At 39.3% G+C, this 24,102-nt stretch overlaps 1 pseudogene; it reads left to right on the top strand.

Moving 5' to 3' along the window:
* Positions 1-287: 287 nt before the first annotated feature.
* On the top strand, positions 288-1,132 carry LOC133757120 (small ribosomal subunit protein uS2B-like; annotated as a pseudogene).
* Positions 1,133-24,102: the final 22,970 nt, after the last annotated feature.

The raw sequence follows: 24,102 nt of genomic DNA, 5'->3' as shown, positions 1-24,102 counted from the left end.
TTTGTGTTTATTTACCATGGAAATTATTTATGCAATGGATTAAAACTAAGTAGTTGAGATTGAAGATAATGGATATGAATTTGATCTACCTGGTAACTTATTGTATGACTTGCTTCCTGAAAATCTTTTTCTCAGTTTTATTTGGTAAATTTTGAATCATTTGTATTTGAAATATGCTCTCCATTAAAAGTATAACAATTAATGACTTTCCTTTCCATGCTACCTGGCGAGGAGTCCATACAGTGTTGTTCTTGATTTCCAGCGTAACTTTAGGGGAAGCTGTCACAATGTCCGGAGCCCTTGATGTCCTGCAAATGAAGGAGGAAGATATCCTCAAGTTCCTTGCAGCAGGAACCCACCTAGGTGGCACCAACCTAGACTTCCAAATGGAACAGTACATCTACAAAAGGAAAAGTGATGGCATGTACATCATCAATCTGAAGAGGACCTGGGAGAAGCTTCTGTTGGCGGCTCGTGCTATTGTGGCCATTGAAAACCCTGCTGATGTCAGTGTGATATCCTTCAGGAACACTGGCCAGAGAGCTGTGCTGAAGTTTGCTGCTGCCACTTGAGCTACTCCCATTGCTGGCCACTTCATACCTGGACGCTTCACTAACCAGATCTAGGCAGCCTTCTGGGAACCATGGTTTCTGGTGGTTACTGATCCTTGGGCTGACCACCAGCTTCTCACAGAGGCATCTTATGTGAACCTGCCTACCATTGCTCTGTGTAACACAGACTCTCCTCTGCACTACGTGGACATTGTCATCCCATGCAACAACAAGGGAGCCCACTCAGTGGGTCTGATGTGGTGGATGCTGGCCTAGGAGGTTCTGTGCATGCGTGGTCATGCCTGATCTCTACTTCTACAGAGATCCTGAAGAGATTGAAAAAGGAGAGCTGGCCGCTGCTGAAAAAGCTGTGACCAAGGACGAGTTTCAGGGTGAATGGAGGGCCCCAGCCCCTGTGTTCACTGCTACTCAGCCTGAGGTGGCTGACTGGTCCGAAGGCGTGCAGCTGCCCTCTGTGCCTATTCAGCTGTTCCCCGCTGAAGACTGGAGTGCTCAGCCGGCCACTGAAGACTGGTCTGCAGGCCACCGAGTGAGTGGGAACATCCACTGGGTGGTCTTAAGCTGCTTGTCACGGTCTCTGAAGCAAACGTGGAAATGAGGTTGACGGAAAATAAGCACCAGTTTCTAAATAATAATAATAATAATAATAATAATAATAATAATAATGGTTTTAATCTTTTTGCATCTTATTTCCTCACTTCTTCCTCCAGGCTATTTTCTGTTAGTACCCTCAGAATCAACTATAGCTGTACCCCTCCAGGTGCTACTCAATATTCCTTCTTGCTCCTTGATTTCTTCTCTTGCTTTTAGAGATCAATCTCCCTTTTCTTTCCTCGGTTATTGCTTCATGCTGTCTTCTCTTTGAAATCTTTTAATATGTAAGGGAATCAAGCCCACATTATGGAGATGAGAAAGTAGGGATGGAAAGCCTGTACCCTGAAGTCCAACTGCCTGGGTTTGAGTTCTAGCGTACTACTTACTAGCTCTGAGAAATATAACAGCACATTTTAGTTCTCAGCTCCTTCCCTGTAACGTGGGAGTAATACTGATGCTCAACTTTATCAACACAGTTATTTAATGATAGCAATTTAATTGCATGCACTTGTACAGGGTCAATGACAGTGTTTGACAGCTGGTATGCACCCAATAAGTGTTTGCTCTTATAATCCCCCCCTCCAGATCTTGAGTTGTACATATCATTATCCAAAAATGTTATATCTGGTGAACACTGGGCAGAATTAGGATTCCCACATGTGGCCTGTATTCTCCTACTTAAATAGATTTGTCACTTAGGGTAAAATGAACACTGTGGACAGTTTGGAAGGGGACAGCTAGTCATAGTAGGAGTATCAGAATGCATCTGGAAGCTCACGTTAGTGGTCACTTGTAGGGGCCACTCTGTCCTCCCAGTTCCTCCTAAAGCAGCTCAGATTCAGCATTCTAAGCCCTTTAGGCTGTAGGGCTCAGAAAAGTCATTCTAATTTGGTGAACCCTTAGGAGAACTTAACCTCCCAGAATTTAGTGTCATCATTATGTCTTAGTCTTTCATTGTAGATTGAGTGTAAATATGTAATTATGAATCTTGTATTTGTAAAAAATATGTCTTCTTCATTAATATCAGATTGTTATCTGTTTCCATGATCATTTATTTAGACATGTAAATTCTTAAATTTTGTTACACATGTAAATTTCTAAACATGTACAAAGGGACTCCAAAAGGTTTGAAGACAGACGTAGAGGTTAAGATGCCTGCATCCCATATCAGAGTGCCTGAGTTTACAGTCCAACTCCAGTTCCTAACTCCAGCTTCTTGCTAATGGAAGGCAGTGATGATGGCTTACATGGTTGGGTTTTGCAGGTTGGATACCTGGATTGATTTCCTGGCTCCTGGCTTCAGCCTCTGGCCATTGCAAGCATTTGTGAAATGAACCAGAAGATGGGGGTGCTCTTGCGAGTTCTCTCTTTCTGTCTCCTAAAAAATAAATAAGTATATGGATAAAAATATTTTAAGTTTGTAGAAAACAGATTTAAAAGATCAATTTGTTTTGGTGCAAAGAATTTTGAAATCCATTTATACAAGCGATCTTCAAAAAGTATATGAAAAATTCATGCTGTAAAAACATTATGCAAATATTTCAAAATATTTTTAAACCAAAATACACTTGTCTTTTCATTCTATTTTACTGTGAATTGTTTGAAGTATTCTTGCATTATACAGATGCACACAATACTACCAAGTATTTCTGAATGAAAGTTTCTTTCTTTTTTTTTTAAAGATTTATTTATTTATTTGAAAGTCAGAGTTACACAGAGAGAGGAGAGGCAGAGAGAGAGAGAGAGAGGTCTTCCATCTGATGGTTCACTCCCCAATTGGCTGTAACAGCAGGAGCTGTGCCAATCCGAAGCCAGGAGCCAGGAGCTTCTTCCTGGTCTCCCATGCGGGAGCAGGGGCCCAAGGACTTGGGCCATCTTCTACTGCTTTCCCAGGCCACAGCAGAGAGTTAGATAGGAAGTGGAGCAGCCAGGTCTCAGTGCTGGGATGCCAGCACTTCAGGCCATGGATTTAACCTGCTGTGCCACAGCACCGGCTCCGAAAGTTTCTTTATCTAAACAGAGTTTAAACATATAGTCTATGTCACACAATTTTTATAATAAGGATATTTAACAAATTTTATTTTACTTTTGATAATTTTTTATTAAATTAAAATATGTAGGAATCATGTAAAATCCAGTGTGCTTACCACAGAGCAATTTTTCATTTTCTTTTTTTAATAAAAATTCTTTTATACCATTTTTAAATAAAAGAGCAATTCTTTATTTGTGGGGTCAATAATGATGATAATAAAATTAAGATTTATCCAATGGGGTCTGTGCTGTGGCGTAGTGGGTAAATCTGCTGCCTGTAGTGCCGGCATCCAATATGGGTGCTGGCTCGAGACCCGACTGCTCCACTGCTCTACTTCTGATCCAGCTCCCTGCTATGGCCTGGGAAAACAGTAGAAGATGGCCCAAGTTCTTGGGCCCCTGCACCCACGTGGGAAGACCAGAAGGAAGCTGCTGGCTCCTGGGCTCGGATTGGTGCAGCTCCAGCCATTGCAGTCAATTGGGGGGTGAACTAGCAGATGGAAAACCTCTCTCTCTCTCTCTGCCTCTCCTTCTCTCTCTGTGTAACTCTGCCTTTCAAATAAATAAATAAATAAATCTTAAAAAAAACAAAAAGATTCATCCAAGACCTGCCTGATTTTCAAGTGCAACATTGCTGGCATTGTCCATTCAAAAAGCTTTGCTTTGTATAGACAAAAAGTCAGATCTATAAATTGCAAATCTTGTTTTTCAATAAGGAATGCTTCTACATGAGCCTTTTCATGCTCAGCCTCTGAAACAGCCACATTTCCCAGCAAACAGTCATTTGAGGTATAATGACCTCCAGCATTCATACTTTCTCAGACAGTTGAAAATATTTCCTGTTGGCTCTAGCATCACAGGAAAATAACCACTGGTCTGACATTGTCCATCTATAAAAGCAAAATTACCTCCTAGGAATTCAAAGTTATGAAATGTTCTTTCTGAAAGTAATAATGTCACCTAACCATATTTTAATTAGTAGGAAACTATTGGATGTATTTTCTAAAAATCAGAGCTACAGCTGAGGGAATACATTAAAGGAATACAAATTAGTAGGCAGATTATTTCACATTCCAGAGAAAATCCCATAAGTGTTTGAAATCTTATCCTTGTAAATTCCTTTCAATTAACTGATTCAACTTATAGAAATCTAAAGATAGCCTTTAATAATGTTACAAGAAAAATAAATTTCAAGGTAAAGTTGCATACTTATGAAAGCAAAATTTAAATGAAATATAATAAAAAAGTATCACATTCATGAGTCAAAATAATGGGAAACTGTTTTCCACTTTATTAGAAGAGTCTCTAAGTCAATAATAAACCTGGGAAATTGAAGATCCTGGAACCAGCCATGACTATTAAGCTGTAAAGGCAAAATTTGTATTCAAATGAGCTCAAGTAAGATTCACCGCCTCACCTAACAGCAGATGCTCAGCTCTAGCTCAGGCAGAGTTGTATCCAGGCACTCAGGCCATGCCATCACTAGTTGTCCTCTCTTCCTCCCTCTAAATTAGGAAAAAGAAGGATGCCCAGTATCACTACTATTATTTAAAATTTTACTGGAAGTTTCAACAGATTCATTTAAAAGAGAAAAGAAAAGATTAAGGGAATAAAATGGGGTGAGAAGTAGTATTTGGAACATCTAAGAGAACCACTTAAACAGTATTAAAGTAGTTGAATCCAGTAAGGCAACAGGATGAACAATAAATATAAACTAAGACCAAGCTCAACCACTCCCTAAATAAGATGAATGTGCCCTTTCTCTTGGTCTTGTGATACCAGCCTCAAGCTACCAGTGTTCTATCCTCTGAAGACATCAGCTCCTCTGTCTCACTCAATGGCTTTCAGAAGTTGAGTTTGATTCTCCATACCTCCACCCTTGAAGGCGTGTTCCACATGTGCAAGAACACATTGTCTATGACACAGTATCTGTTTCCCTTGAAACCGAAAATTGCAATTCAATTCCTTCAGGAAGACTCCTCTGATTATACTCAGCAAATACTCTGCATGCCATTACTCTGCACGACCTCAGCACTTATGGTGGTAGTTTGTCTTGTCCTAATTTGTGTTTCCTTTTGTCGCTTACTAAGTAAGTGTGATGTGGTTCCTGGTTCATTCTTCTAAATAAAGAATTTGAGGACCCTGTCTTTCCTAGTCTTTCCACCCTTAGCACCTAGCTCTAGTAGTCTATGCTCAAGTATTCCATAAATGCTTCTTTTAATTTTTAATTAGTTTTCAAAATAGGAAACATACTTTCATGTTTGAGATACTAGGAAGGACGTCTTGCCATCCAGTGAGGAGACTTTTGCATATCCTGCTCACTGTCTTCTCTGTTCCCTATTGTTACTTTTTTCTTTATCCTTTCAGAGAAATATTACGTTTGTGCAAGCCAATGCCATTGTAACTTCTCTATTTTCTTACCCTTTTTATATAAATAATAACATATCCATGTCTCTTAATCTTGTTTTATACATTGATAGCATATTTTAAATATCCATCAATAAATGAATGGTGTATCTAATTTTTAAATTGCATACATTATTTAATTATATTTAACTAGCACACTATTGATAGACATTCATATTGATACCAAATTTTGCTGTTACAAACAGTGCCTTTCAATTCACATAATACATAGACAGATGCAGATAGATTTGCATTAAATTAGAAATAAAGATAATAGATTCACTTGCAATGAAATCACATATTAATGGCCTGAACACACTATAACCCTCTATGGTATGTTCTAATTTGCAATATGTTGATTCCACATTTTAATAGCGAAGATTCACGGAGAGTGTTTCATTAAAGGTCATCTCCCATATTTCCTACCCTGGCTTAAACTGAAATTATAATAGGAAGCCATTCATTTCTGATGAGGATGGCACTTCAGAAAAGGACAAACATTACTCTCATATCTCAGAATTGTACAAATAGATAAATTGACTTCAACTCATCTTAAGAAATGGTTTTCACTATGAGTGTGTGTCAGGACACAAAGACAGACGATTCATGTGTGCCAAGGCTGCCAAAATAATCACTACAGTTGTGGTTAAGAACTTGGACTTTGAAACCATACTGCTTCCTCCTGTGACATTGGGCAAATCAATTTATTTGCATCTCAAGTGAGTACATTTGTGGACTGTGGAAAACAATACTTCCTACTCAGTCTCTGATAAGTAATACTCTATAAGTATTAATTGTTTTTGCTCCTTTTTACAAGCATGTAGTCACCATTCATAGTAACCTCTTATACTCAGCCTTAAGCCCCATGGAAGACACAGTTGAACTGGGCATTCTCAGTGATTACTGATGCCTAGATCTACCAAAGTCAGGTAGAAACTACAGAGCCATATAGCCAACGTCAATTACCAGAAGCTGACATTTGCACTGTGGTTTTGCACAATTTCTATGTATTCAGACAATAGACAAGGACTTGCATTTATAAACTGCCCTACTACTCCACATACTGCTGGTTATGTTTAGACATAGTGACCTCTCACTGTACTTGGTTCACTGTAGTCTTCCTACACTAACCTGTTACTAAATATAAAATTAGTATAAATGGCATAAATACTACACTAAATATAACACATATCTAAGTATTATTTCAGCACAGTGAGCAATGAAGCAACATAAACACCAATAACTATCAAATTGAATATATTGCTTAAAAATAGTCGCAACCAGAAGATTCAAGCAAAGCAAAAATAAATAAATAAATGGATAGGAAAATTCCTCATTGTTCAGAAAAGGATCCACTGCAGCCACCAGCACCAGCACCACCATCACCATTGCGAAACACACACATACAAACATACACAAATTGACTAATAACATCCCCTTTCCCTGGGGAGCTGAGTGAAAACTAGAGACATGACTAAGGCTACTGTTACAATGGGTTAATGGTAATATTAGTTATTTCATTGTCTGGCTGTCCCCTGGCAATTCAGTGGCATCTGATGGCTTTCATATTTGTTTATTTGTTCTTAGAAACTCTTAAGGAACACACCAATCTCAACCCCCAATTAAACACAATAGCTCAAACACAAATATCCTATGCTAACTTCTCCAACATTAAACTTTTAAAACTGCTTCTGAAATATACAAGGGAGATTAACAAACTTGAATGACTAACCTAGTTCTTATACATTGGGTTCTACAACACAGAGTTATTTATTTCTTGTTTCCAAAATAAAGCTTGTCAAAAGAGAACAAAACCACCTTCCCTGTGCTGGATCATCTACTCATTTTGGAAGTATTTCCATCCCTTCTCCTGCACCTTGCTCCACTGCAGGAGCTGAAGCCCCGACCACCACATGTCCCATATGTCCTTGTCATCAGATGCCACTTCAATGTCTAGAAATCAGAGACACCTATGTGAGTTCTGTGGGGGAAGACAGGAAGGGTCATTATAGTCCCCTGGTGTCAGGAAGGCATGTGGGCTTCAGAAGAAAGCTGAAGTGAATTTTTTTTAAAGAAGATGCATTTATTTATTTGAAAGGCAGAGAGTTCCAGGGCGGGGTAGGGGGGAGATTTTTCATCTGTTGGCTCACTCCCTAAATGACTGCAACTTCTGGGGCTGAGCCAACCTTTAGCAAGGAGTCTGGAACTCTATCCAGGTCTCCCAAGTGGATGACAGGAACCCAAGTACTTGAGCCATCTTCCACTGCTTTCCCAGGCACATTAACAGGGCTCTGGATCGGAGGTAGAGCAGCCGTGACTCAAACGAGTGCTCATATGGGATGCTCGCATTAGAGGCAATAGCTTAACCTGCTGCATCACAGTGCCAGCCTCAGATATGATGATGTTGTTAGCATCTCCTGGAAACTACCTGTTTCAGGACTATAAGTAGTGAGAACATCAGAGGTGCTCCCTCTGATGACTTTTCCCTCAGGGACTCATGTTGAGGAGTCTTTCCCATTGTGAGCTATTAAGAGGATGGAAACTTAATCTGACCATGGTGTTTAGAGGTGGAGCCTTGGGAGGTGATGGGGATTGGATGAGGTCATCATGGTAGAGGCCCCATGATTGAGTTCTGATGGTTTTCTAGGAAGAAAGAGCAACACCAGAGGACACACACCCACACTCCTTCTCTCTCTATGTGACACCATGTGCCACCTTGGGCTGCCAATATGAAGCCCATCTCTAAGCATGTTTCCTTGACATTGGACAGAATTGTGAGTTAAAGTAAACCTCTTTTTATAACATACCCAATCTATGACATTGTGTTATTAATGACAGAAAGCAGACTAGCGACTTTCCCTTCTGAGTTTCAGAACAGGCTAGAAACTTCCTTGAATTTTGCACACCATGCTCTTATAGTGATTTTATACATCTTTGATCCCCTATATCAAATCTGTTGTCACTTGACCATCTTAGAGCAGATTTTCTTTATCTAAGTATGGATGAATACAGTGGTGAGTTGCAAAGCAAATGCCAGCAGAATTTTTTTCTGACTTGACCATGGCAGAGGTTTTGTGACTTTGCTTCTTTGTCTTCCCATCAGCTGTGGCCATGCTCTGAGAGCTGGCCATTTGATGGGGCGTGTAAATCGGGGTACTGCTCTAGTGAGGCCCATACAAATCTCCCATGGGATATTCTTTCTCCTTTCCCTGCCAATTCTTCCAATGGACCAGAATCCTGGAGGAGCAAGGAGCTCACCATGGAGAAAGTATGTATTCCTCTGATGGACCCTAGAGTAGAACCTCTCCATTTCGGCAAGCTTTCCTCATGTAAGTTAACAGGGCTCAAACGAGCACTCATATGGGATGCTGGCATTAGAGGCAATAGCTTAACCTGCTGCACCACAATGCCGGCCCCAGATATGATGATGTTGTTAGCATCTCCTGGAAACTACCTGGAAACTAAACAGGTCAGCTACTCAATATCATGACAAGCTTTAGCTAAATATCACTTTTCCCTCCACTCTGACCTACCCAGTATTGTCAAATGAACTCACAGAAGTCAGTGGAATGTAGGCGGAGACTTTCAGATACTACAAAAAGTCCTGGAATAGGACTTTTTTTTTTTAATTTTGAGGAGCCACTGAATTGTTGGGATTGTTTGTTACAAGTAGCTCACTTCAGCTGGTGCATAGTCCTAGAAAATGGGGAATATTTCTTTGTCTGCTTAGACTACTATTTTAAAAAAAATATCTAAAACTGGGTAGCTTAAAAATGACAGAAATTTAGTCCTCGTGGTTCTTAATTCTGATAAGTTCAAGATCAAGGCTAATAGATCTGGTATCTGGTAAAGGCCGCCTGCTTTCTGGTTCACAGATGGATGGGCAAGGCAGCTCTCTGCAGGGCCTCTTTTATAAGGGCACCAATTCCGTTGATGAGGAGTCCAACCCTATGATTTAGTAACTACTTGAAAGGCTCCCCTTCCTAATACTCTCTCACTGATGATTAGATTTTGCCATAAAGTTGGGGGAGATAAAAATATTCAGATAATAGGAGTATACTTCTACACATTTTGCTTTTCCCACAGAGCCAGTCATGCATCTACAGAAGATAATAGAATCAATAATTCTTATTTTATGAATGAAGGAAATAGGAGATAAGAATAAATATATTTAAATAAGGATAATTTAATAATTGAATGATCCTTGGAGGAGGTCAACTATAATATATAGTAGTAATCATTATATCATATGTGCTTGAATAAAAAAAAGATGTACCAGTCTTCCAGGCTGTACTGGTTGTATGGCCAAAGGCATAAATTAGTAAATAGAACAGAGAGGTTGAAGTGTGGATCAGAGGTTAAAACTTGTTCAGCCACTACTAACTGGTTATCTGCAGAAAGATAGTTAAACTCTCAGGGTTTCACTTTCTTCATCTATCCATTTCATCTGGAAGCAATAATCACAGGCCTCACTGTCTAACAAGGACTGTTGTGTGAGTTCCATGTTTCCACATTTATAGGGTACTTGTGAAGAATGCCTGACACATCATATTGTTAGTACTGTATATAAAAATACCGAAAACTAGTCCAGCCTTTCCTGCTTTTAGCCATCTTTGATTCAGCTTTCTCCTGATTTCTTCTTCCTCTGTTGATTTGGCTTTCATTGCTATAGGTTCCTTCTGAATAGGAGAATCTAGGACTTTTCCTCATCTTTATGGTTTCCAGATTTATTTGTATTTTCCAGGGTCCTTGGTTTGATAGCATATAGCTTATCTCAGGACTTATCATTCTTGCGTTCTTACTAATGCTCCAATTAGCTGTAAATGTCCCTTTTGTTCCTCAACAGCTTTGAAACTTGGTCCCATTTGCTTTTTCTCATGTTTTTAAGGACCATATGGAAAGATTTAGAGAATTTTGAGTTTTATTGCCCTAGTGCACACCCAGGTCTGCTGTGCAGATCGTCCTTTCCATTTGTGCCTTGCTATGGGATGCACCACTTATTTTCCCGCTTCTTAGAAACACTCTTCTTTCAGTTACATCTGTGACAGTTGACGGCTATAACATTTTTGCCCACCACTACACTATTTAACACACTCCCAGTTTTTCTGGCCTCCCTTTAGCTAACTCTGGATGCTCATTCACTTTCCCTGTGTGCTTCCCCCGTTCTCTACATGCTCCCACCACACACAGCTGTGACTTGCTTTCCCTTGTCATAACGTTTTTCTCTTTGAAATCAGCCAGGTCTCTTTTGGAAAGGCCTCAGATGCTCTCCAAAATAATTTTTCCTATGTGATGTTTGGTCTTTTGTCCCTGTATCGGACAGCACTCATGAAATGCTATTTTAAATTTGTCCTACAAAGCTCAACTGCATATGTTACTCTCTGAATTAGAGCTAATAAACAGGTCAGCTACTCACTATCATGACAAGCTTTAGCTAAATATCACTTTTCCCTCCACTCTGACCTACCCAGTGTTGTCAAATGAACTCACAGAAGTCAGTGGAATGTAGGCAGAGACTTCCAGAAGATTGCATGCTTTGATGCCAGTTTGTGTCTGCTCTAATTATCTTTCCAATAGATGATAGATAAGCAAGACTCTTGAAAAAAAATGTTGAGGCCTTTTTACATGATTAGGAAGAATTTTGTTTTTTTTTCACTGTTATTCCTGAATACAGAAAAGGAAAAAGAATAGCCCATGATAAAGAGATGGGATCATCAATGTTCTATATGTAGGATAATGGCAAAATTACATAGTGAATCTTTACAAGTTACCAATGCTTTCAAAAGATTGTTTATAAAAACAGCATTTGCTAAATGTATCTGTGCCTTGTACTGGGTTGGTACTGCCTTCGAGAGGCCCAATATCTGGCATTAGCACACAGAGATGGACCACAGACAAAAGTGGGAGGGGGTAGTGAGGGACAAACTCATAGCCACACAGCAGAAGGTTTTCACTGAAATAAACAAAGTCCTCCAACAAGTGGCCTATGCTGGCCTCTCTAGCATTTCTTCTTTTAGTTGTATGATTTTTAAATTTTTATTTATTTATTTGCTTATTTATTTATATTTGTTAGAAAGAGAGAACACAAGAGTGAGCTTTCCTCTGCTGGTTCACTCCCCAAATGCCCACAACAGCCAGGGCTGCACCAGGCTGAATTTAGGAACTGGGAACTCAGTCTGGGTCTCCTATATGAGTAGCTGCAATCCAACCACTTGAGCCACACCTGCTGTTCTCAAGGTGCACAACAGCAGGATGCTAGATTGAGGAGTGGAGCCAGAACTCAAACCTGGGCATTCTCATACAGGGTGCAGGCATCCCCAGCTATAGCTCAACTGTTGCACCAAGTGTGCATGTATCTAGCATTTTAGTATCACTGCAGTTTGTCTTTAATCTCTCCTGCTGTGACTTATCTTCTCTGTTGTCACTCTCTAATGCTCTCCTACTTTCTTCCACTGGCTTCCTGATCCCACGTTAGTTGTCCTGTCTTGTCTGGTCTTCAATAGCACATGTGTTAAGTTATTCTTCCCTCAGTTCTCCATATCATACATGTCACATTTTTCTTATTCTCTCAACTTCTTACTCAATTATTAGTTTCATGAGAGAGAGAATGAACTAATTTCAATTTCTAATTTCTTCTGAACACATAAAATAAGGGTACCATCCATGGATATATGTGTAAAGGTTTAATATTTGTGTGGAGGGAAGAATGAATATTGACTCTGATCCCCAAGATCTTTCTGGTTTACAGGCTGACAAAATGCATGCGGGTCATAATTCAACAATGCCTTCACACTCCTAGAACATATTTAAATATGTTTATGAAGCTACACATGCTATTTTGAAAACCTCAGCAAAACAGGATTAAGCGAAGTAGAGATCTTTCCTTTTTAATCTCTAGCACCTTGTTCAGAGAGATCCGTAACTTGTATTTATCCATCTGAAAATGTTTTATGCATAAATAACCACACAGACATATTAACAACCTGGGTTGGTCTGAAGATATACACTCAGCTTTTCATAGATGTAGGTTCTGCATCTGTGGAGTCAACAAATGATGGATTGAAACATTTAAAAAAAATTATGCCTGTGGGGTGGTGCTATGGTGCAGCCGGTTAAAGCCCTGGCCTGAAGTGCCGGCATCCCATATGGGCACTGGTTCTAGTCCCAGCTGTTCCTTTTCTGATCCAGCTCTCTGCTACGGCCTGGAAAAGCAGTAGAAGATGGCCCAAGTCCTTGGGCCCCTGCACTCATGTGGCAGTCCCGGAAGAAGCTCCTGGCTCCTGGCTTTGGATTGGCGCAGCTCTGGTTATTGCGGCCATCTGGAGAGTAAACCATCGGATGGAAGACCTCTCTCCCTGTCTCTACCTCTCAGTAACTATGTCTTTCAAATAAATAAAAATAAATCTTTATAAAATTAATTATGCCTGTACTGAAAATGTACAGACTGTTTCTTGTTGTCATTATTTCTTAATTCAAATAGCAACTAATTACACAACATTCCCATTATATCCTGTTAGGTATTGTAAGGCTTGTGTAGATGACTTAAAAAACACAGGAGGATGTGGGTAAGCTATATGCAAATACTATGCCATTTTCTCTATGGGATTCGGGAATCCACAGAGTTTGGTATCTGAGGGGTGTCCTAGAACCAACATCCTGTTGATATTGAAGGACAATTGTGTATCTTTTTATTTTACAGAGACTTCAAAAATCTTTATTTTTAGTAATTGTGAAAAAAGTGCATGACCGTCTTGCCTGTGTTCTTTAATAGGGATTATGAAACTGGAACTTGCCTTATGACTCAGGCTTATCTATTTGATCATCTATCATATATACTGATACTTTAGGACCTCCAGCTTCCTGAAACCCTGTGACGCCCCCTTGAAACTGTTGAGTCAATAGAAGTTCTTCACCTGGTATGACATAGTGTGCCATGTTGTTGCTATGCTGGTTTTAGCATCTCTCCTATTCCTGCTTAGCTATCAATTGTTCTTTTTGCTAATATTGTGATTTTTCTTTTTTTAAAAAAAGAGTTATTTATTTATTTGAAAGTCAGAGCTACACAGAGAGGAGAGGCAGAGAGAAAGAGAGAGAGGTCTTCCATCTGCTGGTTCACCCCCTTCCTCAATTGGTTGCAACGGCCATAGATGCGCTGATCCAAGGACAGGAGCCAGGAGCCTCTTCCAGGTCTCCCACACAGGTGCAGGGGTCCAAAGACTTGGGCCATCTTCTACTGCTTTCCCAGGCCATAGCAGAGAGCTGGATAGGAAGAGGAACAGCTGGAACTCGAACCTGCATCCATATGGGATGCTGGCATGCAGGTGGGTGGCTGCTTTACCCGCTATACCACAGCACTGGCCCCCAGTGATTTGTTTTGCTCCAAGTTTTATGCCCCTAACTTATGATATGTTTGCAAATTAGATTGCCAATTTGATTTGGGGTGCAAATAAAGTGAGGATGAATCAATTCTCAGGGAGGGTTTCAGAGGGTCCCCGTCTGAAAAGATGCATGCAAAGATCTTTGGGCACTGCCTTTGGGATTTGAATCACATGCACTGGAGTTCCACATCAAGCTGCTGGTAGGTGAGAACATTTGATGCAACCAAGACTGTCTTCAAAAGTGTCCCAGCACAGGGCTTGGCTTCAAGTGTGAGTGTCACTAGTTGGCAGACACTTTGAGAATTCAAGCCTGATCAGCAAAAGAAAACAAGAACAAAAACATTCACAAAAGCAACAACAGGATTTCTTAAATGTTGAAGTCTTGTGAATTGAGAGTAACTAAGAACCATTGGCTTCAACATACAGACATATTTAAGGCAAAAGAAAATACGGGGTGGGGGCATGGGAGAAAGCCCTGTCAGTAGCTTTGAGCTGCCTCATTTTTTTTTAGTGGAAAAATTGTTACAAATGGTTTCTTCAGCATATGTTATTAATTTCATTATCCTGGCTTCTTGCCAGCTAAGCATCAAGCACTGATTTTTGTGATTTCAGTTGCAACTAGTAAAACTCATGTGGGCATTAACAGAAACAGACAAGAGAACGTTTTTTCAAATCAACTCCAAGTGACTATTTTAAAGGCTTTTATTTCATAAAGCTAGTTGGAACATTTGTTTTTATTGATGAGAATTATGCTTTTGTAAAATGTGGTATTCCCAGTATATACAGCCTTATTTTAAGGACTTTAAATAAATTATTGATGCTGATAGATACAAAAAAATTACATGTTTTAAAATGTCCAAAACTTATAAATTCTCATAAAAGATTTACTTTTAATTTTTTACTTCAATGTTTAATTTTTATAATAGTGAGCACTATGGAAACAAAGTTGCTTTTCCCTTGAATGAAGAAACTATGAGACATATTTTGAGAACAGAAAGGCAAATGCAGTATTAAAATACAAAGGTTTCAGATCCAAGATGGCTGAATAGACTATAGTCCCACTAACATAAGCTGCTCTGGAATATGAAAAGAACAAAGAAGGACTCCCATTTCAAGGGGTGTGACTGACCAAAGTCTTCAGCAAAGAAGTGAAAGAAAACAATAAAGACCCCATGGGACAAGAGGAGAAAAGACAGAGACACTGCTGCAGCCAGCTGTGAGCTGCCATTATACCACCTGAAGGTAGGAAAAAAATCACCCAGCACCCTGCCACTCTAAGTTTTAGCTGAGAGGGAATTCCAAGATCACCCATTGACTTTTACTTCAGCCTAGGAAGCTATCTGGGGTCTGGGCTTGGATCAGGGAAGCCATCTTGATTCCTTTCCCTTCCTTACTCCCAGAGCACCACACTCAGCAGCAAAAAGTCCCACAGCATGCCTTTGCTCTCCTACCAGCATCATGGTCAGTCAGGGCAATGTGTGGGACAAAGGACAGATCCTCTGCATCTTGCAACGGTGGGGATTTTGGGTCAATAGCCCTAGAGCTTTGCTCATGCATTCTATGTGAGCCAGGGGGAATCACCTAAGGTGCCGGGGGCTAACACTATAAAAAAAATCTGCTCCCATTCTAGGAGATCTGGGTAATATCCCCACTACACCCTGCAACACTAGTACTGTAGCAATTTGTTCTAAATTTCTTGGTGCCACTGGAATCTACCAGTGACATAGGGAAGAACCTACTTGCCTTGCACGCCCTCTAGACTCATACCCTCCACAGTAAAATCAACCATGTATCTTATAGTCACCCTATCGGCCTGAAATGGGCTTCATTTCATATCTGTTAGTCTTAGGACTAGGGCTGTTGGTATTATCAGCCAGGGTACCTGTTGGATTCTCCTAGCAGAACCTGAGGAAGGGTCCATCTGTATTGCACAGTTCTAGAGCCACATCCCCAGCATCACTCAGGCATGCTAGTAGGACAAAGGGGGGTGCCACCTCTGTCTCCCTCAGCACTAAGAACAAGGCCTTGCCTATTACATTTGCCAGGGAGACTGACACTGAAATCTTTGTGGAACAGATACACACCCAAGGAAATTCTTATTCATATCAAAGCCACACTTCTTTCTCTATGAACTGCAGTACACCAGTCCAATGTGTCATTTATACACACAGCTAACATTGATTTAGACAAAAGAAATCACTCAGAGACTACACTCCTGGGCTCACTTAGAAACAAAGCCAAAGCAACAAGCCAAGTAATACTCTGAATACCAGATAAACCATAAAGTTTTTTTACAACATAACCTACTCCATAAAGAAGAAGGGACAGTATGTGTGCAGACGTCAACAGACAGACACAGGAGACATGAAGAAGTAAGGTAACACGATGCCTCTCGAAGAACACAATACTCCTCCAGAATTAGATCCTGAACTGAAGGAAAGCTATGAAATGACAGATACAGAATTCAACATAATGATTGTAAGAAAAATTAATGAGATACAAGAGAACAGAGATAAATTTAAAAAATGAGGAAATCAAGGAGTGACATGAATGAAAATATTAATAAGGAGATAAAACTCAATGAGAAGAACCAAATAGAAATTTTGGAGATGAAATCTATGATCAATTAAATGAAAAATACAATTGAGAGCTTTAACAGCAGAATAGACCAAGTGAAGGAAAGAATTTCTCACGTTAAAGACAACAATTTTGAAATAATACAATCAGCCAAAAATAAAAAGAAAAGAATTAAAAAGAATGAAGAAAGTCTACACAAAATAAGGCATACAATTAAATGACCAGATATTCATAGTATAGGTATTTCTGAAGGAGAAGGAAAGGAAAAAGGCACTGAGAACCTGTTAAATGAAATAATAGTTGATAATTTCCTGGGCTGGCCGATGCTGTGGCGCAGCAGGTTGAGACTCTGGCCTAAGGTACCGGCATCCCATGTGGGTGCTGGCTCAAGACCTGGCTGCTCCACTTCCATTCCAGCTCTCTGCTATGGTCTGGGAAAGCAGTAGAAGATGGCCCAAGACCTTGGGCCCCTGCACCCTCATGGGAGACCCAGAGGAGGCTCCTGACTCCTGGCTTCAGATCAGCGCAGCTCCAGCCGTTGCGGCCTTCTGGGGAGTGAACCATTGGATGGAAGATCTCTCTCTCTCTCTCTCTGCCTCTCCTCTCTCTGTGTAACTTTGACTTGCAAATAAATAAATAAATCTTTAAAAAGGGGGGGGGGGGGCTGGCACCGTGACACAGTAGGTTAATCCTCCACCTACGCACTGGCATCCCATGTAGGCGCCGATTTGGTCCCGGCTGCTTCTGTTCTGATCCAGCTCTCTGCTATGGCCTGGGAGGGCAGTGGAGGATGGCCCAAGTACTTGGGCCCCTGCACCCACTTGGGAGACCCAGAAGAGACACCTGGCTCCTGGCTTCGGATTGGCCCAGCTCCAGCCATTGCGGCCATTTGAGGAGTGAACCAACAGAAGTAAGGCCTTTCTCTCTGTCTCTCCCTCTCACTGTCTATAACTCTACCTCTCAAGTAAATAAATAAAATTGAAAGGAAGAAAGGAAGGAAGGAGGGAAGGAGGGGAGGGAGGAAGGAAGGAAGGATGGAAGGAAGAAAAAAAGAAATTAAGAAAGAAAATTTCCGAAGTTTTGAAAGACATGGACATCCAAATACAAGAAACTCAAAGAGCACCAAACAGACTCAACCAAAAAAGGTCTTCTTCAGGCATATTATTGTCAAATCGTCAAAAGTTAAAGACAAGGAGAGAATCCTAAAGACAGTAAGAGAAAAGCATCAAGTTACATATAAAAGAAAACCAATTAGATTAAATCAGACTTCTCAGCAGAAACCTTAGAAGGCCAGAATAGAATGGGATGATATATTCAGGTCTTAAAAGAAAAAAACTTCCAGCCAAGAATATTATATCCAGTGACGCTAACCTTTAAAAGTGACGGAGAAAGTATTTCTCCAGATAAGCAAAAACTGAGAGAATGCACCACCTTGAAACCAGCCTTACAAGAAATTCTGAAGGACATCCTGCATTAGAAGTAAACTTCAAGAAAACACATGACAGCATCAATTTCACTAATAGAGCAGGCAGAATCATTGTCCAATCAGCAAAATGACAGGTCTTAATTCTTATCTATCAATACTAACCTTGAATGTAAATAGATTTAATTCTGCAACCAAAAGATTTGGATTGGCTGAATAAATAAAAAAACCAAGACCACACCATGTGCCAACTTCAAGAAACTCAATCACAAACAAGATACACACAGACAGAAAGTGAAGGGCTGGAAAAAGATACACCAGGCAAATGGAAACCAGAAATGAGCAGTAGCTGTTCTGATATCTAAAACAGATTTTAAATCAAAAAGTGTAAAAAGAGATAAAGAAGGACATTATAATTTGATAAAAGGTTCAATTCAGCAAGAAGACATAGCAATCATAAATACATATGCACCCAACACAAGACCACCCAGATCTATACAGAAAATATAATTAAACCTAAAGGGAGAGATAAACTCCAATACAATAATAGTGGGTGGCTTTATTTAATACTTCACTCTCATTGACGGACATATCATTCAGACAGAAAATCAATAAGGATACATTGGATTTGAAACTTACTATTGAGCAAATGGACCTAACGGATATTAATAGGACATTTCACCCAACAACTACAGAATATGTCTCATCAGCACATGGAACATTTTCTGAGATAGACCACACATGACACCACAAAACAAGTCTCAGCAAATTTAAAAGATTGAAATCATACCATGTATCTTCTTAGACCATAAAGAAATAAAGCCAGAAATCAACAAGAAGAATAGAGTACTCTTAAGTACTTGGAAACTAAACAATATGCTATTTAATGATCAATGGGTCATTGAAGAAATTAAAAAAGAAATAAAAAACTATCTTGAAACAAATGAAATAAAACACAGAACATATCAAAACCTGTGGGATACAGCAAAAGCAATATGAAGAGGGAATCCTATAGTATTGGAGTGCTTACATCAAAAACAGAGAAATATGTCAAATTAAAGATCTAATGATGCATCTTGAAGACTTAGGAAAACAAGAACACTCCAAATCCCAAATCTGCAGGAGGTGAGAAATAATAAGGATCAGAGCAGAAATAAATGAAATTGAAACTAACAAAACAATACAAAAGATCAACAAAACAAAAAGTTATTTTTTGAGAAGATAAGCAAAATATATGAGCCTCTAGCCAGACAAGCAAAGGAAAAGAAAAAAAAACACAAATAATAAAAGAGATAAAGAAATACAGTAGAGGAGATACCAATAAAATACATGGGATCATAAGAGTGCCAATTGGTAAATCAACAACAGGAGTCACTGTGCACCAGCTCCCCGTGTAGAACCTCTGCCCTTAATGTGTTGTACTATGAGAATTAATGGTAAAACTACTACTCAAACAGTACTCTATACTTTGTGTGTCTGTGTGGGTGCAAACTGTTGAAATATTTACTTAGTATATACTAAGTTGATCTTCTGTATATAAAGATAATTGAAAATGAATATTAATGAAGAATGGGATGGGAGAGGGAGTGGGAGATGGGATGGTTGTGGGTGGGAGGGAGGCTATGGGGGGAAAAGCAGCTATTATTCAAAAGTTGTACTTTTGAAATTTATATTTATTAAATAAAAGTTGAAAAGAAAAAAAAGAAACTACTATGAAGAACTGCATGCTAATAAACTGGAAAGCCCTGAAGAAATAGATGAATTCCTAGATTCATATAACCTAGCAAGACTAAATCAAGAAGATATAAACAACCTAACCAGACCCAAAAGAAGCAATGATATTGAAACAGTAATCAGAAATCTTCAACAAGGAAAAGTCCAGGACCTGATGGTGTCACTAATGAATACTGCAAAACGGTCAAAGGGGAAGTAACTCCAATACTCTTTAAACTATTCCAAAATAGTTTAACAGGATGGAATTTTGCTGAACTCTTTTTAGGAGGCCAGCACTACTTTGATACTAAAACCAAACAAAGATGTGACACAAAAAGAAAACTGCAGACTTATAACATTAATGAACATAGGTGCAAAGATTCTGAGCAAAATACTAGAAAACCAAATCCAAAACCACATCAAAAAGATCATACAACAGGATCACCTGGGATTTATCCCAGAAATGCAAGTGTGGTTCAACATTTGCAAATCAAGAAACATCATAAATCACATCAATAGAATGAAGAACAAAATCTTAGGGACACCTCAATAGATGAAGAGAAAGCATTTAATAAGATTCAACACTGCTTCAGGATAAAAATTTTCTACAAATTAGATATAGAGGGAATATTCTCCAGAATTATAAAGGCTATGTATCACAAACCAACAGCCAATATCATACTGAGTGGAAAAAACTGAAAGCATTTCCCCTCAGAACTGGAACAAAATAAGAATGTCTACTTTCACCATTATTGCTCAATATAGTACTGGAGGTTTTAGCAAGAGCAACTATGGTGGAGAAGGAAACAAAGGGCATAGAAACTGGAGAAGAGGAAGTCAAATTATCCATGTTTGCAGATGACATGATGTTGTACATGGAGAAATCTAAGTGTTCCACCAAAAAGCTCTTAGAATTGATAAATCAATTCAGCAAAGTTGCAAGTTACAATATAAACATACAAAAATAGTAACTTTTTGTATGCTAATGGCAAACTAACAGAAAAAGAAATCCCATTCACAATAGCCACAAAAATTTTAAAAATGTAGGAGAAACACTCCAAAACATTGGGATAGAGGATGACTTCCTGAATAAGACCCCCAGAGCACAGACATTGAATTATATCAAACTATATCACACTCAAAAGCTTTCACACAGCAAAGGAAATGCCCAGTAGAATGAAAAGATATCCAACAGAATGGGAAAAATATTTGCAAGACACCTATCTGACAAAGTATTAAAATCCCGAATATGTCAGCAACTTAAAAAAACTCAAGAAAGTAACCAATTCAGTTGAGAAATGGGTAAAGGACTTCCATAGACAGTCCTCAAAAGAAGAAATGCAAATGGCCAGCAAATATATGAAAAAATGCCCAACATCACTAGCCACCAGGGAAATGCAAATCAAAACCACAGTGAGATATTACCTCACCTCTGCCAGAATGGCTAAAATCCTAAACACAGTAACAACTGCAGGAGAGGCTGTGGACAAAGAGGAACACTCATGCACTGTTGGTGGGAATGTCAATCAGTGCTGCCACTGTGGAAAACCGTGTGGAAATTTCGTAAAAAATTAGAAACAGACTTAGCATATGGTCCAGCAGTCCCCCATTGGGCAGGTACTCAAAAGACTTGAACACAATGTTTCTGAGATACCTGCACTACCATGTTTATAGCAGCACTGTTCACAGTAGCCAAAATTTGGAAGCAACCAAGGTGTCCATCATCAGATGAAGGGCAAAGAAAATGTGGTATATATACACTGTGGGATATTACTCTGCCATAAAAAAAAGAATTAAAATGTACCATTTCTAGCAAAATGGCCACAACTGAAGGACATGATATTGAGTGAAATAAGCTGGACCCAAAAAGACAAATACTGCATGCTTTCCCTTATATGTGGGAATTAAAATTTAAAGGAAAGAAGAAAGGGAATATCATTACGTTCTTAGAATTAAGTCTATAAATCATATTGAATCTGATAAAAACTAATTACAAATTGCAATTAAAATTTTAAAGAAGATAAAGATGTATTACTTATTTTTAAAGTATTGATTTATTTATTTGCTTATTTATTTCAAAGGCAGAATGACAGAGAAAAAGAAATATTTCCAACTTCTGGTTCACTTCCTAAATGCTTGCAACACCCAGGGCAGAGCAAAGATGAAGCCAGGAGCCCAGAACTCCATCTTAGTCTCCCACATGGGTGGCAGATACTAAAATACTTGACCTATCATCTGCTGCCAAACACAGTATGCATTAGCAGGGGGAGGAGCCAGGACTCAAACCCAAGCACTATTATATGTATGCAAGTGTCCCATGTGGCAGCACAACCACTGTATCATTGTCTGCCCCTCTTTATACCTTTTTAATACAGTATAATTCTATAATGAAAAGTTACAATCTACGTCATCAAAAGCACTCAGGAATTAGCATCTCTCTGATCTTTAAGCTGACATCTATTGAGTGCCAATTATCAGCACTCATTATGTGCCAGGAAATATGTGAAGTGTTTTACAGTGGTCTTTTCTGAAAAAAACTATTGATCCATATTTCAATCTCTAAATCTCTAAAATCTCTAAAATCAGAGGCAGTATGTGCTCCCCAAGTTCATTCTGCTATTAAATGGGAATTGAGATCGGGATGTCTAGGACTGAGGATTTGCATGGGATGAGAGAATTTTGTTCCTAAAACTGGAAAATTCTTAGGCCTCTGAGAAGAGAAGTTCACCTTGTTGGAATCTGCCATCTTTCCTGTTTTGCTCTGCTGAATTATGCATTCCTTCTTTTTAATCGTGAGCAATAGTCATCACACTGCTTTGTATTTTTATTTTGAAAATCCTTCTAAGAACGCAAGGCAAGGTGTTTGACATTAATCTAACCATTGACAGACACATTCATTCATGTCTATTGAATGCCCTGCATGCAGCAGAGGTCACATTATTGTTACCTCTGAACTGAAGTGCTTTGTCATGCTTCTCAAAGGGCTTTCCTAGTGTTGTGTTTCTAGCCTCATTCAAGTGGTTAGAATGGTACACTAGTCAAAGCCTGACTTTTGAGGAGCTTACCTGGACGTGAGGGTGGACAGATAAGAAACAAGTATATTCTCCATCTGTTGTTAAATAAATGTTCTGAAGCAGGGCAAGGAAAATAGCATGAGATTTGATGTGTTGTTTCCAGGGGAAGTGATTCTGGTGGGAGAACCTATGAGAAGTATTGAGCCCAAAGAGAGCTTGCATAGAGGCCACACGTGAAGCACTGAGAGCTTGAGGAGAGCATGATGGGTTGGCATAGATCCCCTGAAGCTCCACCAAAGAGAATTTTGGAGAGAATGTCTTACATGCATGTGAGGTCCATGCCCCCCCCCCCAACCTCTTTCCTCTATTCAGAAATCATAAAGACAGAGGAACTGTGCTACCCTGAAATCTACTTTTCAGTTTGGCCTCTGTGGCAAAGACGCAGTTAGGTGTTAGGGCTGGGTATGTGAAAGAATCAAAGACTGATGGATGAGAATCATGCCCAAAACTTCATGTTCTGATTTTTATCATGATGTTCAATATATGGCTTGGGACTGGTAAAACTCAATCATACACATCGAAAGCTTCTTAAGCCACTAAATCAATCAAGTCATCTTCTAGTGGTCAGCAAATTCCTTCAGGTTTTGGGGGTCTTATGGTCTTAGTCACATGGGCATAATAACTGTATGACAGAAACCACATGAATACTTTGTATTTGAATAATGATTTGTAATTATCTTTTCATAGATCATGTATTCATTACATAATTTATTTATTACATAATTACATAATTTGATCATTTATTCATTACAAAATCCAGTGGTAGGCAGTGGAGGTTTATTTTTTAAAAAAAAAAGATTAATTTATTTATTTGAGTCAGAGTTATAGAGAGGAAGGGAGAAAAGAGAGATCTTCTATCTGCTGGTTTACTCCCCATTTGGCCACAACAGCCAGAGCTGGGCTAGTCCAAAGCCAAGAACGAGGAGCTTCTTCCAGGTCTTCTCATAGGTGACAGGGGTCCAAACATTTGAGCCATCTTCTGCTGCTTTTCCAAATCCATTAGCAAGGATCTGGATTGGATGTGGAGCAGCCTGAACATGAACCAGTGCCTAAATGGGATGCCAGCATGGCAGGTGGCAGTAGCTTTATCCGCTACCCCTCAGGGCTGGCCCCAGAAGTGAATTTATTAATAAGACTGCTTTATACATAATGAGATTGAAGTCCATGAAAGAAAAAGTTAAGTGATTTGTCCAAAGTCAAATTTGTGGAAGGTAATGGAGCCAAGACTAGAACTGAGACTTATTCTTACTGTAGTGTATGGTCTGCCTGTGATCTCCAAGTGATACTACTATTTGGAAATTGTACTCCAAAGACAGTGTCAAAACTATGAGCAC

Source organism: Lepus europaeus, chromosome 3 (assembly GCF_033115175.1).
Source record: "Lepus europaeus isolate LE1 chromosome 3, mLepTim1.pri, whole genome shotgun sequence".
NCBI lineage: Eukaryota > Metazoa > Chordata > Mammalia > Lagomorpha > Leporidae > Lepus > Lepus europaeus.
The sequence above is the reverse complement of the archived record's forward strand: the minus strand, read 5'-3'. Positions and strand labels throughout refer to the sequence as shown.